The 12,500-nt window shown below is 40.0% G+C and overlaps 1 protein-coding gene across 9 annotated transcripts in view; it reads left to right on the top strand.

Moving 5' to 3' along the window:
• LOC137988038 (uncharacterized) overlaps nucleotides 1-12,500 on the top strand; it is a 140,145-nt gene that overhangs the window by 100,709 nt on the left and 26,936 nt on the right. For all 9 annotated transcript variants that reach the window (XM_068834098.1, XM_068834097.1, XM_068834102.1 and 6 more), the window contains one exon: nucleotides 5,214-5,295. The gene's annotated coding sequence lies outside the window, so the exon portion shown is untranslated. The remainder of the gene's footprint in view (nucleotides 1-5,213; nucleotides 5,296-12,500) is intronic.

The following is a 12,500-nucleotide window of genomic DNA, read 5'->3' as shown; positions in this document are numbered from 1 at the left end:
GGTTAGCCAAGACACCGCTATCTTCTGAACAAGAAAAGACACTTTTCTGTACTGTGGTTTAATATTTTTAAAAATACAATCACACTTTTGAGTTTTAGGAACACGTTTCGATGTTTCAAACATCATCATCAACCATAGTGAGTGCATGTAACATTGAAATTTTTACAAGATAATCCGCATATATATATATATATATATGCTAGTTATATATATAAATCAACGGTGTTGCAATGGGAACCAAAATGGGACCTAGCTACGCCAACCACTTCGTAGGCTATATCGAAAATGAATTTTTCTCTAACTACAGAGGACCAAAACCTGATCTTTACAAACGGTTCATCGATGGCTGCGCCGGCGCTACTTCATCCGGCAAAGAGGAACTCAACCAATTCATTAACTCAGTCAATTCTTTCCACCCGGCTCTAAAATACACCTGGGAAATTTCCGAAAATTCACTTGCTTTCCTCGATATCAAACTTTCAGTCAACGGCAACGGTTTATCTACAAGCGTACACTACAAACCAACAGATTCCCATCAGTAACGACTTACTGCATTCATCCTCGCATCCACAACACGTAAAAAATGTCATCCCATTCTGTCAATGTCTTAGACTAAGGCGCCTCTGTAGTGACAAGTCCGACTTTAACAGCAAGTGCGAGGAAGTGTGCCAGTTTTTCATAAAACGTGGCTATCGTCCCCAAGAAATCGATCGAGAAACCGCACTACAAATGTCACAGAACGAACAACGGAATTTTATTCACCCTCACCTACCATCCGCAAAACCTTGCAGTCAAAAATGTTATTCTCATAAACTTCAAAATTCTCCGGAATGATCCCGAAATTAAACATATATTTCATCTACCACCACTTGTTTCATTCAAATGCGGCTAAAATATAGGTAATTTTCTAGTTAGGAGCTCATTTAAGTCTGACAACCAGGTGGGAATTTTCAAATTATGTACACGCACACGATGCAAAATTTGTCCTTTTATTTCCAACATGGTTAACATCTCAGGACCGAATCGATCCGTTAAAATCACTGACCACTTCACATGCATCTCCGCAAATGTCATCTTTGCATAACCTTTACACTATGTAAGAAGACCTACATAGGTGAAACAGGGAGAAGATTGGCGGACCGCTTTCGCGAACACCTAACTGAGAGATGTAGAAAGAACCGACACAGATGCATCAAAACCAGTTGCGCGCCATTTTAATCGTTCTAATCACTCCCACCACAACATGACAATGTGCGGCCTATCCTTACACCTTGGGAACACAAAGCCGCAAAAATCTCGAACAAAAATTCATCTTCCAACCATGTACACTCTATCCTCACGAAATCAATTAACGCCTGTCATTCTATTGATTTATTCACAAATTCATGTTACCATATTTCCACGAATGGCAAAGCTCCTCCTCCCCCGCATAAAAACCAACAACACCCACAATTCCTCTTTTCGGTCTGAAACGTCAGCTTTCCAAATTGTTCACGGTTGTAATTCGACCTTTATCAACACGTTTGATATAAAACGAAATTTTGCTGTTTCATTCTCCCACCGACACAGCACCACTGTTTCTTTAGAAACTAGAAATTTGTAACAATGACTTTATTTTGCTTCGAATTTAAAGATAGGAAAAATTGCTAATATCTCCCAAACACAACTGACATAACCATGACATTTTAAAAGTGCAATGCTAAACTGACATGATCAACTTGTTTGTTGAGTTCGTGTTTCGACCGCTCAATATGGAAGCTCTCCTTGATTTTGAGTTGATAGAAAGAGGTAGCATCATCAATAATTTTGAAGCAAGAAACACCATTATCCTGTCAATTTTTAGAAGATGCCTGAAAATATGAGAATCAATCTACAAGGAATCATTGTATAGATAGTTATATATATTTATACGGATTATCTTGTAAAAAATTCAATGTTACACTCACTATAGCTGATGATGATGTTTGAAAAATCGGAACATGTTCCTAAAACTCAAAAGTGTGGTATTAGTAACACATGTGCTATCCAGACTGTGGTTTAAATACTGAACTTCTGAGGATGTAGAATTCAGCTCAGTTTATACTACCCTCATTTTATGAGGCTATGACTCCGAACGCCTCTTCGAAATGACGGCTAACAGTTCCGCAATGCAGCAGAAAATCGGAAAAAAAAATTTATCAATCATGAAGTTCTCACCTCGGCTGTCTCCAACCAGAAGACGATTTCCCGGCAGTATGTCGGTAATAAGCCGACTTAACAAGACATCTCTCCCGCCGGCCGCTGCCAATTGTTTGAATATTTTCTCGTTGTTTCGTTTGATGAAAAAATTATTTCACCAAAGCGTGCTCGGCTTCAATCTTTTTCACTTCTCGCCTATCTTTCTTCTCCTTTGTGACGATTGGTTTCTGATGATTATCGTGCAGTTTCAGGTCTGGTGGAACTTAACACCTTGCACTGATCGCAGTTGCAGAGAACTGACAATACAAACATGTGTTTTCAAATACTTTTGACACTTCGATCTTTGCGAAAATTGGGCTTGCCATGTAAGATACACACCAGACAAAAGATTCTTTTTCGACTTGCATCCGAACCAGCCCAGCAACGTATTTAAGTGTATTTCAATTGGTCAATTTCAGTTTTTTTGTCACAGCGTTTCTGTTCGAATTGTTAAATCCAACTTGATGCACGACATCTGTAAGAACATTACGCCCTTTATTCGAATAAAACCTCCAATATCCGTACACACGATCACCCACTTTCGGCGTCGATATTTTAAGAGAAAATTGTAGTAAGAAATCCGCCAACTTCGATAATTGTATCAGTATTGTAAACGAAGATGACCAGACCAGACTTTGAACTATGTTTGTCCTCCATCTTTCATTATATCTCATCTTTTCGTTATGTTTTAGTTTCCATTGTTTTCATAGTCTCCGTAAAACAGTTTAGAGATAGTATGCGGGCTTCGTTTAAAAAGGTAAACTGCTCTACAGAAACTAGTAAATCGGGGATGACTTATCTTTACGTTGAGAATTTTCAGAGAGAAAAACTAGGAATACCACTCACGTACGCGGACTTCGTTTAAAAAACGAATAGCATTTATTTATAAATGGCATTTATTTTTCCATAAGGTGTTGAACACATGTGTTCTTAAAGGGGCTAGGTCACGCAATTTTAGGCAATTTCAGCACTGATCGAATGGTCATAGACTTAACTAAAATATCAAAATAACTGTTCAAAACTATAGAAGGACTCTAACAAAACACAGGCAAGCCAAGAAGGGACATAGATGGACAAAACTGGAGAGGATTGAAATGGATTGAATTTGGGTAAATTTGAAAAACGTCGGCCCACCTTTTTTCAAATTTATATCAGTCTGAATCAAAATGTCATTTACACAGCTGGAAAATCATTCTGAGATGTTATGTGGCCGTGATTTTGCAAATGAAAGACTCTTGCTCTGCCAATTTGACGTTTAGAGCTCATAATTAACACAATTAAAGAAAATTACCTAAAATAGCGTGACCTAGCCCCTTTAAAACAGACCCTGGGTGTCGTTTCCGGCGCTGCCGTGAAATCCTTTAGTTCTTATGTGACGCATGTGACTTCCTTTGTCTCGTTTTACAAGACTGAATCCCACCATCAAAGCAATATTAATGGTCTGCTTCTGTTGTTGACTTGTCAGTAGATTTTAGCCGAATACCGGCACTAATTTTCGATTTGTAAATTAGAAAGAAAATCACAAATAAGATAAAACTAGCGTCACACAACACAAACTCAACTTTCACGACAAGAAAACGATAGATGGCTTTCACGGTGACGTCATCAAATTGTAAAATCAAAATCGCTAGATGAGGAGGGGGCTTATTAAAAACTCGAGAGTTAAAATACCAATCTTCTAAAATCTCAACCAGCTTTAATAAATTTCCTATGCAGTGTATACCGTCTTTGGCCATTTAAAACCAAAACATTTCGCACGCACTCGTTCAAATACAATTCTACGTTTTACCAGAGTTACTTACCATTAAAAACAGTAAAATCAGCTTTTAAGGTGGCTTACTACAGTTTTCCGAAGAAAAATATCAAGGTTTTGGAATCTGTGAAATTAAAGCAACAGGAAGTCTCTTCTGAAGTGTTAGTCACTGCAATTGATGTAAAATGTAATTTTACCGAACAAATAAATGCAAATCAGGGGAAAAGGCTAAACATAGTGACCAGCCATACAACCCCACCTCAAAATTTCAGGATTTCCGAAAGCGAGAAAAAATAATTATGTAGAGAAATAAATAGTTAAATCTGCCAGACAGGTTTTTCACAAATGACAAAAACGTCGATTTTCGTCTATTTTAATAATAACTGAAAAACTGTCTGATAGAACTTTTTTAAAAATGTTGACGGTTTTGTCAACATGTTGTTTACTAATTCGCAAAATTTTAGCCCTGGTTGTACGGTTAGGTTTGATCATGAGAAAAAGGCCTTTGAAATGTCTAGTTTCCAGTCCGCCTCCAGGAAGTCCGTCACTATATTAAGCGTTTTCTTCTTTTTCGTATTTATTTGTTAGGTAAAATTACATTTTACATCTATTACAGTAACCAACACTTCACAAGAGACATCATTTTGCTTTAATTTCACAGATTTCAAAATCTTGATATTTTTTCTTCGGATAACTGTAGTAAGCCACCTTAACACAGCGTGTGTTCATTGCACAAAATTTGAGGGGAGGGGAGGGGGGCTTATTATGAACTTGGCACTATGGGGCGGGAGGGGGGGTTATTAGACCGTTTACAGTAATTGTGAATCATTATATTTTGTAACTAGGGCAACTCTCATAATATTTTCATTGAAATATGCAAAAGAAGAATAGGACAATTAAATAAACGGAAAATGCAAATATTCTAAGAGTAAAGCGGATATAATGGTACCTCTCATGCTTCTAGCTATAGCTCAAAACTCTTCACTTAACAACTTTGTAATGAGCCAAAAGTAGCTTTCTTTCAATACAGGCCCCAAATATATGCCCTCTGGGCTGAACGTGTTTTAATGTTTTTCATAGATCAATTTTCAATATCTATCCATGCCCAGATTGGTCTCCTTTAGGGTTTAATTTAATATTTCCGATGAGCATCCCTCCCCTTTTTATATGGGAAGCCCCCGGGTATAAAATGCGTTAATTACCTTTTTCCAAATAACAAACAATACATTTTATGCATTTATAGATTACTCAGCAATATTTTGTTTTCTGCAATACCTCGACGTATCTTCGATTACCTTTTCACTGCAAGAAAAGTCCATTGACAGGTAGGTGTTCAATAACTTTTTTTGACGGTATAGCTAAAATAACTAGTAGTAGCTATCGCTAATAAGTGCCAACGAAACAGTCAATATAATACATAGTTTACAGATTTGTATCAGAGTTCCAAAACACCCAACAGTAGTTGTAATCGTTTTATTCGAAAGTACTGCAACTCAACTTATCTAGTTAATAGAAATTGCACACTTTGTATCTCCAACAACAATGTAGATGTCAACGTTTTTTGCAATAATATGGAAAGTACATGTACTGCTGTAATTTTTGAACGGCCGTAATTTTAACAGGAATATACAATAATTAAGTTGAATAAAATCAGCGCCATGTAAAAAATCGCCAAAGCGTTTTCAGATTTTTCAGCGTGGAGCATGCAAACTCTCTCGCACATGAAAGTTGTTTCACTTGTAGAATATTTATTTTGCAAGATGCAGCCATGAATTACAAATCAACTGATCGTTTAATTTTGTACTTTGCAGACAACATATTTTCTTTGAAAATTAAATTAAACTGTTCACGACTCAATGGTTACAAAACGAAAAACAAAGTGCTCTACTCGAGGGCTGAAATCCGACTTGACAACAGCGGTCGATAATAACTTCTCACTAACCGAGCGCGAGGGCCGTACTGGGGTCCGAGGTCGCGGCAGTACGGACCGAGCGCAGCCAGGTCCGTACAAAAACGACCGAGGGCCAATATTCCCCAGTAGGGTCCCGAGCAAGTGAGGTTAGTAAGTAGTTTATTATATGGATTTTTAATGACCTTTTGCTTTGTTTTCGCAAGCCCATAATCGGCCGGTGGGCATTACGGGAAAATAATGCCCTAATTCAGTCAGAATTAGCCAATCAGAGCGCGCGTTATATCGACTACAAACACAAGCTATATAATAAGAACACGTATGCCGGTTTAGTTTTGAGCTCGTTCACTCAATATAGAACACGATGGTTCGACAATAAATATTAAAGAACACTCAATGTGTTTTCACTTACCTCCGAGCACAATATCATCAATAGTCGCACGCGTCATGCAAGTTTGTCTAATGACATCACACATCAAAACACGCGCTTTCATTGTTCCCTACTAAAATCTCCAGGGAATCTTACATTACTCTACATAGCCTTAAATTACACTTTTTCACACAACTATCGAGAATTTTTCTGCCTGCTGCAATACTTCGCGCGGCATTAAGATTGCCGCCTCGCAAGCCTCGCGTCTTCGCTCGGCTTGCTCGTTGGCCATAATTATTAAAACGCAATCAGTGTGGTGCGATCATATTTCTGAAGACACAACAAACTTTTTGGCGATCCGATATTGGAGGTCGCCCGGCTTCAAATCATAAACCATCATGGAACTCACAAAAACTTCATTATTATCGAGACCAAAGGTAGAATACTCTATGTCAAAGCCAGTACTGTGCACGCACGCGTACTTCGGACACGCGTGGTCATTTCATTTTATAACTATCATTGGCTTAATAGTAATCTATTACAATTGCCATGTCTTAATCTTGGGAAGTTGAAGAGAGGTTTTTTTGCGATGGTGACTAGGGCCCAGTTCGCACTACGCGAAATTTTGCTTGTTTTGCAAAACAAAATTGTCAACGCGATAACATTTTCAATGCGAACCATGTTTTCGACCCACCAAAATTTTCGCAAGTGCCACCAAACTTCAGGGATACTGTAGACTAGCTTAATTTGGAAGCCTACAATTTTTTGTTGGGAGAGAAAATCTACCGTAAAGTTCCGATAGTAACGACCCCCCGAAAGTAGCAACCCCCCGAAATTAACGTCAATTTGTTTGTGGCTGCTAGTAAATCCCGACAGTAGCGACCCCCCGAAAGTAGCGATCCCCCCCCCCCCCCGAAAGTAGCGATCTCCCGAAAGTAGTGACCACCCCCCCTCTCCCAAAAGTAGCGAGACCAAGTTTTTTTAAAATTGTATTCCGCGTACCTTTAATTTGTCAATCAACAGTCAAAATTTTAGTGTACAATACCGTAATACGTTTCACGATAAGGCACTTTAATTTACAACAAGGGGAACAGTTCACTGATGTAGCGATGTAAGAACGTAAACCGGTATAATTTCGTATTAACAACAGGAACGTTTCTTCAAATTGATATTAAAAACTCTATGTAGTTTTCGTCGATTATCATTAACATGAACGTCTTTGTTCCAATTAAATGACACTGAGATACAAAACGCAGCGGTGCGTCATGCAGTACAATCGAAGCAGTTTAGCTTTCGTCATCTGATTCAGTGAAGAACTCGATCTCCTCTATATCAGCTGATTCACCCATGCGGTAGTCCGGTTAACCATCGATATTTATTTCACTGTCCCTGCTACCGGAAATGGGTAGTGAAATTCCACATTTCACAAATGAACGGATAACTGTGTCTTTCAGTCGGCGCGAGGTCTCTTGCCATGCCGTACCCACCCATTTCGTGTAAAGCACACGCCGATCACCAGCAGTCACTTTTCCCGTCATAGAGTGCTCTGGATTTGCGGACAAGTGTTCCGTGGCTAATCTGTCGACACTTTTCTTAAATTCCGCATTAAATGTAACATCGAGTGGTTGAACCTTGCTCGTTGCGCCCGGAGTTACGAGCCCCAGTGTCGTCTGGCACTCTTGCGTCAGAATGGTCTTTACCGTCTCTGTTGTTTGAGGTCTATGCGCATCATAGATAAGAAGTCTATCGCGTGGTTGACCAAACATGTTTGGCTTCTTCCACATATTTTTGAGCCAAAAGACCATCATTTCCTCGTTGCACCACGCGTTCTCTTGGAACTTGACCACGACTCTTGGATCATACTGCCTCTTTTCTCTCTCTGGAATTCGTTGTCCTGTGCCCTTACACATCAGCAAGGGTTTGATGCGAGGCTCGCCATCGGCAAATATGGTCAATTGCACGGAACACTGTCTCTTATCATGGCCTTCACCTGTCGTGCGGGTCCATACTGACTTTTCTCCTCTTTCTGCATAAGTAGCTCCCTTGGTGTTGAAGCAGAATTACAGAGGTGTTTGATCCATATTAGCTATATCGCGTAATTCCCAGGGACCTACAATGCCTTCTTGGACACCCTTCAGCTCAGTTGCTTTAACTGTTGCCGTTCTTCTGAGATATCTGTGAAATTGTTGAATAGATGCACGTAGTGTTTCAGACTGTTTCTGTGCAGCATTTGTTGGGCGCCGGAAGCTGATATCACAGCGTGACTTAAAGCGATCAAACCAGTGGTTTGACATTTTGAATTCCACTCCTGGATGCATCCCAGCCACTAACTGTTTGCATCGACTTCGGAACCACCATTCCTTTACCTTGAGAGCTTTCCCACGAAGTTCCTGGAATTCCTCAAACAATATCTTCTCCACGTCAGGAAAAGCTGCATGCCGACCAGCTCCTGCATTTGTCGATTTGTACTTTAAATTTCTAAGTTTATGTTCTTGCTTGATTCATGGATTATACGTGCTAGCTTTCACTTCGAACTTATAGCGAACTTTACACTCTCTAGCGTCCTTTGCCTTGTTCTTGTATTTCTTGTAGAGATCTATGAACTCTAGCTTTTGTTCCCTTGTCCATTGCTTTCTCTTGTCGGGGACCTGGATATCAGTACCTTTGCTGCTACTGTTCGTCGTTGTCTTAAGGGCCTTGAAGACTGCGCCAGTTGAACTTTGCTCATTTTCTGTGTCAAATTGAACTGGCCCGGTGTCGTTGGAAGCCTCCATATCCTCCAACACTGCTGATTCATCTTCGGTCTCACCACGACAGCCGGCAATGGCGGTATTGTTGCATTGGTTACAAATTCCAACCTTACTCATGGGCTTATATTCTGGCTCATCTTCAGGATTCTGAATTTCGGGAGCACACAAAACACAAACGGTTGTCTCACATCGTATGCATTGATATTTTGTTGCCCTTCCACATAGGCAAACGTTCTCCATATTTTCACCGAGGAAAGACGAGAACTCCATGCCACGTAAAAACGTGATCAAATGTCCGTCATTTTAGCTGAAGTCTCGGGAAAACTTTCGTAGACGACCCCCCTAAAGTTACGACCCCCAAAGGCTGCTAATTCCGAAAGCAACGAGGGTCGCTACTATCGGAACTCTACGGTATTGTTCCTTGACAGATACTCGTCAACGGCAAACTACATTTGTGGTTACACAAATAATTCGCATGTCTCAAGTGCGAAGCTATTACGAAAACAAAAATTCGTTATCCCGAAATTTTTTTGCAAACACCAAACCAAACTTTTTGGTGTAGTGCGAAACAGGCCCTAGGGAATAATCCGAAAACCGAAAAAAAGCGAGCGCCCCTTTGAAGGAGTCGAATTTAGGACATTTCTATTGCTAATCTACTGGATGTTCTATACTGAAGGTCCCTGCAAACGGACGTAACTTTGCCGTGCAACAACTCCCAATTGTTGGGTGTTACCTATTGTGTCCGTTTGCACACCGTGGTGCATGTCGTTGCGTGTTGTTGGGAGTTGTTGCGCTAAGTTTGAAACTGGTCAAACTTGTGAGCCAAAAACTCCCAACATTTCTTTTGTTCCGTGATCACTGAAGCGTAGCACAACAATGTTGCATCCGTTTGCACAACTCATCCAACATTGTTGGGGCCACGCACGCGCATTACAATATGGTCTCCATGGAGATGAACGTGTTTACAAAGTCTTATGGGTCGTATCTTTCCCATTATACATTGCGTGTCTTCACATTGTTTGCAAGTTGTTGCAAGTTGTTGCATCCGTTTGCACAGCACTACCAACAACATCCAACATCTGCCGGACCAACAACTCCCAACAATGTTGGCAGTTGTTGGTCCGGGCAGATTTTGTGTCCGTTTGCACGTAGCTTGAGAGATAGGAGTAACTTGGGAAGTTGTTTCAAATGTTAATGATGGTGATTGTAAACTAAGTATGATGCACGTGCTTTTGTTCACTCAACATGCAAAGTCCTGCTCCCTCAAATATCCATTATTCTTAAAAGTACACACAAGAGTTTATACAGCTCAGACTGGCCAAATTATTAAAGACTAGAGACTTACGAAAATAATCGAAACTTACGCTCCAGCAAGGGTATACAGCTTCAAAGATCAATGATCGCCAATACGTTTCTAGATGAAGCTGCTGATAAACTTTCAATAACCTTCCCCTTTCCTTAAGAAACTGCATAGACCCAATTTTATTTTTTAAGGAGACAAAGAAATGCGACAAGATAAAGCCAAGTCCAGATTATAATTTTATTTTTTTCACTGTAAATGTTAATTATTTAGCGTTTTTAACATAGCCTTTCCTAAGTTTGTTTTAATTCTAATTAACTTTAGTTAGATATTAACGGATGAAGACCCACCTCGTGGAAATGCTGTTAATAAAATTATTATTATTATTGTATTATTAAACCTTGCACGCTCGCTGAGGGATCGGTGTCAGTGGCCGTGCAAGAAAAACACCTTTTTTAATAACAACAAGAACAACAAGAACAACAATTTATTGGCACTGCACAATTTGCGGAGTTAACATTTAACCAGCAATTAACATATAACAATAAATTAAATACATAGTCAGTAACTGGTCACCCAAAATAACTTAAAAGCTAATGAACAAATAAACAGACTAATAGTTTGGAGTACCGATCCAGGTTGGTGGTAATTCCGGCCTAATAGCTGAAATTACTTAAGGGGGTCTATATATGACACTGGGGCGAACTCAGACCTAGCTTGTGTACAACCGCCCGCTCTCCTAAAAACAAAAAGAGGAGGAGCTTTCCTCCGATTTATGTAGGAGAGCGGGCGGCTGTACATGAGACCGGTCTGTCTTCGTCTCGGTTGCTGCACCGAGACGAGAAATTCTCCTACCGGTCTGAGTTCGTACCGTTCTCATATAGATGACGATAAATATCAGATCGGGTCCAGAAATTTCAAGACTCTATGCTTTTGGGTCACCCATATATTCATGAGACAAAACATTTCATTTCGTCCCGAAACCAGGCACCAAGCATTTCGTCCTGGTGTCATGTAAACAACGGCTGCAAAAACTTCATACCGGTCTGAGTTCGTCCCGGTCGCATGGAAATATCCCCAGCGGTTTTGACGAACAAAGTGGGCACTCCAGCTGATATTGATTCTGTTCCCTGGAACCGCCATTCACTCGGTCATCATCTGATTTTATTTTATTTTATTTTATTCATTCTGTCATTAACCACATAACACATTTTAAAAGATATGTTTTTAAAAATAAGGATGTAACAAAATATAAATATTTACAATATACAATAATTAACGTCGACGTTTCTGTAGCCTCCCACGCGGACACTCTTATCGCTACGTCACGCGCTCCTCCCCCATGAGCGTCTACTGAAACAAGCGCGAATTTACGTAGACCAATCCTGACCACGGACTTCAGATTCGGGAAGTGCACTTTAGACCCTGAAAAAACTGCAAGAAGATGGGCTTCGTATGTTGGGCATTTAAAATCCCTGAGTTAAGTTCTTATCAAAGAGAAACTGGAGCGTATAAATTTCTAGACAAGACAGGTACATGTCTACGTTTATTTTTTTTCAGGGGACGTAGCATTTAATTTTTGAAGGGGAGGGAGTGCGTGGTTATCGAGTCATGTAAGCAAGGAAAAAACTCCAAGCAAGCCAACTAAAGATAAACTTTAATTCATAACGAAAACTATTGCAGAGCGTTGCGTTGGTGAAAAATGATACAAAAAACCGCCAACGCCATACTAAGAAATAAATTGCTTACCCCTCCCTCAAGAATTAGAGTGTCCGTCGCTAAAGAACGAAAAAGGTCGGGAAAAACACGTCTCGCACCCAGTGTGGAAAGTGGCACGACACCCGGCAAGATCAGTGAAAAAGCCTTCAAAAGCAGTCTTTGAAATGGATGTAACACGTGTCGCACAACCAACCAAGCATGAGCGCTCTTTTATTATTGCGATAAGGCGTCGCTTGACAGACGCCAGAGTGTTGTTTGCTCACACGCTGGACCTCGTGGGAATAAGCAAATGCTGAAAACTCCCACGGTTTAACTTTATCATGTTTAAAACCACAACAGTACTAGAATTACCACTTTTCCTGTTTTTTGGGAGACACTTTTCCTGTTTTTGGGAGACGCTTTTCCTTTAAAATTGACCCACACTTGGCCAAAAAAGCCACAAAGAACGTTTATTTTCAGACATGGTTTGATGCTAATCTGGT

This window comes from Montipora foliosa, unplaced genomic scaffold (assembly GCF_036669935.1).
Source record: "Montipora foliosa isolate CH-2021 unplaced genomic scaffold, ASM3666993v2 scaffold_403, whole genome shotgun sequence".
NCBI classification, from domain to species: domain Eukaryota; kingdom Metazoa; phylum Cnidaria; class Anthozoa; order Scleractinia; family Acroporidae; genus Montipora; species Montipora foliosa.
The sequence above is the reverse complement of the archived record's forward strand: the minus strand, read 5'-3'. Positions and strand labels throughout refer to the sequence as shown.